The sequence below is a fragment of the Bombus impatiens genome, unplaced genomic scaffold, assembly GCF_000188095.3.
Source record: "Bombus impatiens unplaced genomic scaffold, BIMP_2.2 scf_0060, whole genome shotgun sequence".
In the NCBI taxonomy this organism is placed as follows: Eukaryota; Metazoa; Arthropoda; class Insecta; order Hymenoptera; family Apidae; genus Bombus; species Bombus impatiens.
Window position 1 is genome coordinate 1,585,056 of NT_176479.1, and position 6,124 is coordinate 1,591,179.

Below are 6,124 nucleotides of genomic sequence, written 5' to 3' on the forward strand. Positions count from 1 at the left end.
TATATTCACGCACAGACGAAAAGTAAAAAAGCGTCGATACGATCTCGCCGATAAAGCAACAACAAAATCCAACATAAAATTAATATAAACAAACACATTATTAAAATGTCTCACTTGTTCGTTCTTTGTTTAAATAACAATGCCGCTAATCGCAAGAAATCAAGTTAAAAGTGGTTCGATCGTGTTAATACCCCTCTTTCATCGAGGCTAGTTTCTTTAATCATCTCGACGCAACTAGTTTAACGTTTCACGCGAAACTATTACCTAATCGTACAGAAATTCCTTTCTTTCGTTTTGTACGTTTCTTCATCGTCTTCGTGATCGTTATCAACGTGGTGATCCGCGCGGCAAACAGGATGTAGAATAAAAGGTACGAATTATGTATCAAATGGTCGATCGAACGGTATCTTCGCTAAAACAGGCGGGTTTTTTTTTTTATACCTACCTGTTCGCAAACGACTGGCACCTTGTGCCAATAATTGTTGGCATTCGTGTGTATATCGGTTAACTGTATCGTTTGACGAAACGACGACCAACACTGTCATGGGACCGTATTATTAAGCGAAACAATATAATACGTACGTGTAATATAAATATTATCACAGTATTTTACAGTACACTATTTACACATGTGATACATAAAAACTAAGGCACGCCAGCCGTACATTTCGTGATTACCGTGTTGCGTTCAGGATTATCGTATAATCGTAAAGTTAATTATATTATTTGTACTTTGTGCGTCGACGGGAGAGACCACGGATAAATTACATTTCTATTCGGATTTGCGATTTTTCTTTCTTTTTTTCTTCTTTTTTTTCCTTTCTTTTTTCTCATCCATATTTTTTTCTTCTCACGTTTAATCTCCCTTACTTTTGCGCCTGCACGTAATGCTCTCGTGTGCTTATTCGTTTTCTTTCGCGTTTTCACCTTCCTTTCTTCCGACGTATAAACGTTTATCTATTTTACCTATCTACCCTCTATATTTATATATTTTTATATATATCTATATGTATCTGTTCTTCTTTTTTTTTTCCAAAAATATTTTAAGCGATACAAAAAAAAAAAAAAAAAGGAGAGAAGAAGAGAAAACAACACACCACACGTACACACACACGTAAACATGCATATTGTGTGAAGAGGGAGGAGAATCGAGGTTTTCTCTACTTGTGGAAGAAACTTAAGGGAAAGGGAAACGGAAGAGGGGGGAAATGGAGAACAGGCGGGGCTCGCCTGGGAATTTAAATTAACAAGGTATTTTAAATACTAGCTACTTAATCTACGAAAGAGAAAAAAAAAACAAACAAATACTACACATGCCACTTTCAGTACAAACACATTACGGAACAATGTACGATGCACACAACAATATCTATATATATATATATATATATATGTATGTATATATATAGATATATATACACATGTATGTATGATGTATATATATACATATATATATATTCAATGCGCAACAATGCCAAGCGTGCACCGCCGGGTCTACTGGCTCGGACTCGCACCCACGTACTACGATTTCTCGGTTTCTTCGTTGGCTTTTTTTTGCGTTTCGTCCCGGGGAACGAAAGGCGAAACGTCTCGACCCGAACGACATGAGTATTTGAAAAAAATAATGGATGCCTCGATAAGGATATTTGATGGGAGGGGGGAAAAAAAGGGAACGCTCGGACGATTCGATTTTTCCTTTGATTCCGGCCTCGCCAAATCCCACCAACTACTAGGTACGATGTTTGTTACAATATAAAAGTACGATCGAGCGATTTGGAACTGAAGGGAGCCAGCGAAACGCTAATTGGGAATCGTACTTTCTACGATGGTTTTTCTACGCCGGTAAAACGGATACCACTGCTCGAAACAATTAAGAGAATACGGCCATTCTCGGTTATGCGTTCGAATAAATCGAATGTCGAGGATGAAATAACGATACTCGTGATCGTTGTTAAACTCATTCTCCGAGTTTTGTAACGTTTGACTCCGTTTGCGAGAGGATTGTGATCCGAATGGACGATTCTTTAATTACTTTGGAGCAGATCGTTAAATACTATCGACATCGTTAAATACTATCACGGAGTTAAATACGAATGATCGAAATTTATTTTTCGATTGTCAAATCACGGTTCGCCTCAGTTCCATTTGATTCTCGTTGCTCGGCAACGATCGATCAACTTACAACGTATATACAGATCTTTAAATAAATAAGAGAGATTCTATCGTTGTAAAAGATATAAATACGATCAAAATAGAAAGAAGAGAAGATGATATATATATATATATATATATACGTATATATATATATATATATATATCATCTTCTCTTCTTTCTATTTTGATCGTATTTATATCTTTTACAACGATAGAATCTCTCTTATTTATTTAAAGATCTGTATATACGTTGTAAGTTGATCGATCGTTGCCGAGCAACGAGAATCAAATGGAACTGAGGCGAACCGTGATTTGACAATCGAAAAATAAATTTCGATCATTCGTATTTAACTCCGTGATAGTATTTAACGATGTCGATAGTATTTAACGATCTGCTCCAAAGTAATTAAAGAATCGTCCATTCGGATCACAATCCTCTCGCAACATGAGTTACTATCCTAAGTGCACGATTAAGAACTGCCTCTCCATTCTCGTTTCGATAAACGAAAATTTCCATCGATACGTGCCTTTCTATGAGTTTCGTTCGTTTCGCAAAGAAGTACGATTCGAGCGAACCACGTATCGTAGAAAAAAGTCTTTGGACTTTGATTAACGTATAGATCCAGCCATTAAAATTGTCCGTTTTCTGAATTTCCTAATGCCTTATTCTTTAATCTCGTTTTCGTATCACGAGCATCATAAAAAAGAAAAACGAAAATGATTGTAGCTGAAGTTTTCATCCGTTTCTAGCAGAGAGCAACATCTCTGTCGAGATCGTTGTCTTTTTATGAATCGGTCTTTTACGGTCTTTAAATCGCGAAACAAGCGAAATTATCAAATTCACGCAAATTACAAAATATCTTACTCGATACTTAATTATTAAAATTATAGAGCGATCCTTCGCTCTATGGATATTATAATGGATATTTCTATAAAACTATATATCAATCAACGTATTTATAAAAATCGTAAATTCCATGATTTCGATTGTTTCTTTAAACTCGAACTGTCGGGAGCAAGAGGACGGTCGATTTCGGATCGTCGGAAAAATTCATCGATCATCTTCGTCGTTGTTCACTGGGATAGATTAAAACAACGTGGACGTAAATCTCGTATACATTTACAGTACGCGTCGACTGGACTAGATTTATACGTTGGAAACGGAACACCGTACGTTTTCTTGCGCTCCGATCGGTTTTCATTGAAAACACCATCACACGCCTCGGTTAACGACAAGCGTCGCTCGATCACGATTGATTTCCAAGAATATGTCGCGTCGATCAATCGCGGGACTCATAACAAAACCGACTCTTGTAAAATCTTTCGATCTTTTAGACAACAATGTATTTCTAGTAACCAGCTACGTTCGCATTATGATGGAGTCGATGTTATAAAAAATGATCTAAAAAGTGATCGTGACTTGTCATCGAATGAAAATTAACCGGTTCTATAAAAGCTTTTATCGCATAGTCCACAACGTTATTATTTTATTGAATATCATCAGCGAGTATTACTGGTAGGCTCATAGAATGATTTATATAGCAAAAGTGAAATGTATCGACCAGAAATTACGAATGTTAAACTATTCTTTTGCTTTCCTGGAGAGAGCTAAACGCGTGGACAAGGGTTGTCTTTATTACGAGCCCTTAAATTTGTTAAACTTGAAGAAAGCACTGCTCCCTGAGCCTATCAATATAACACGTTTATTATACCTTGAAACAACGAATAATAATAATCGAACGGTAACAGTTCTTAATGTATTAAGTACCGAAAAGCTGCTATTTTAAGTACTGTTCGACCCTATCCTGAGGATGACAGGTGTCCTTAGAAGCCTTCTACTTGCGATACCGAGTCGAAAGAAGAGTTAATTGCCTGAAACTCTTCCCAGCGAGCCAGCCGTGGCAAAACATCGTTCTGATTGTCGTTAACAACTGTACTAGGATCTCGAAGCGCGCGCGCGAGCGCACGTTACCATAAGTAGTCTCGATTTTACCTCGTCGACTGATTTGGTTAAATCTTTTTAGTGCACCTGGCACGCAATTATGCGAGCTATTTTCTCGCTGTTAGCGTTCTACTCGGTCGTTTCATAAGCCTTCGCATTGACGTATCACGAGAAGCGGATTTGTCGAGAGATTTATCGATAAATTAATTCAGAAACGACGGGAAATTATGCAAATATATTTATAATAAACCGGCATATCGAATGCACGGAAAATCGATGATTTCATTGATATAAAGATTTATTTGAATTGGAAAAGAGAAAGATTTATGAAACCACCTGATAGAGACGTTTAATTTCGTTTCAAGCTTTTGCCAAGAAAATAGTTAATAACTTGCAATTGATATTAAATTATATAGAAAACTATTTCATATAGAAGATCGAATACGTTAAACACGATCGTAACATTGAGTCAACTTTTCTAATTGTTAGTCCGGCTACGATCTTCGAAGTTTTTAAATTTCGAATTTCAATAAACTTTTACAAATAAAAACGTTCTTAGAGGGAATCTTCGTATAAAATTAAAACGAGAGTCATCGCGTAAATATCAATAAACATTCTTTCATATTTTTCTCAAACTTAAACAATTTTGAAAGATAGGAAAATACTATCGATGATCCAAATGACGTAGCAGGGTTTTAATCAAACGAAACTTCACTTCCTTGAGATTTACGTCAAATTAAGCGTGAACGTGCCGGGTGTTCGGCATATTAATCTCTAGGATCGTAACTAACGTCATTCGCGCTTCGTACGAGATGCTACTCTCCTCCCTACACGCACACACACACGAAAAGAAAATAACCGTACTTTCATTGACACCGGATGTGATGCGCCTCATCGAGAATTTCGATATTCATCGTCCGGAAAAGAAAGTCGGATGTCGTCCGGAACTTCCTTCGTCACGCTGATTCGTTATTCAGCTTGCAAACGACGTACGATTTTACGTCCATCGAACGACGCGTTCTCGATATAACGAAGCATAACACAACATAATAAATCCACCGTAACGATAATACGTCTATTCTTTAAAACGCCTCGAAAAACGATCAAAGCACCGTGGAAAGAAAAGTTTAACGCGTTCCCGCGCACCTAACTTGAACGCGATGCACTCGCACCATGGACGGAATTGCAGCGACGCCGAGGCGTCTGTTCGAGGAGCCCTTTGCCGCCGTGAAAAGTAACTAGGAAACAGAAGAGAAGCTTCGAGAAACCTAGCAAGCATTTCTACAGGCTCGAAGCACGGATCGTTGAAAGAAAGACCAGAAGCTGGTTTTATTCTTCACCGATCCTGCTTCTTGCTAATGAAATCGCTAGAACGATTAAGTTCCCCCATGGAATCCAGTTGAGCTGTATAACGAAACCATTCGAGCCTATATACAGAAAACACGATAATCTTCGTGTTGTTCAAACCTACTGTCGTTCAACCAATTTACATCCATCTGCAAAATCTACGTATCTACCGCAACATCGAGTAAATCTCGTAGCGCGTATCGCGCGAACACGGAGCGGCCGTTCGAAGTCGACAATTGTCAGAGTCAATCGACGACAGACGTCGTGCGCGATAAGCGTACGCGGATAATTGCGGTTACGCCGGTGGTTCGTGACGGCGACGGTAGTCTTCTAACTCCGCGGACACCGACTCTTATCGAGCATCTCCTCTCTATATCCACGGACGCGTTCAACCTCACGTTCTTTTCTCCCTGTACCTCTTCCCTGTCTCGATATTCCGTAGTCATTGATCATGGACGATCATACGCGAATCGAACACGGTAGCCAGCGATGGATACAACGGATGCAACTGATGACGTGACGAATGCAACTGGCGATGTAACAGATGCGAGTGTGCGATGCATCGGACACGGACAGCTGGTAAGAGTCGGAGGACAAGCGATAGTTTCAAGTACTAACTAGGGTAGTACTACCGTTGGGGATGCGAATGCGACATGTGAGGATGGTAGGCGGCGTGATGGG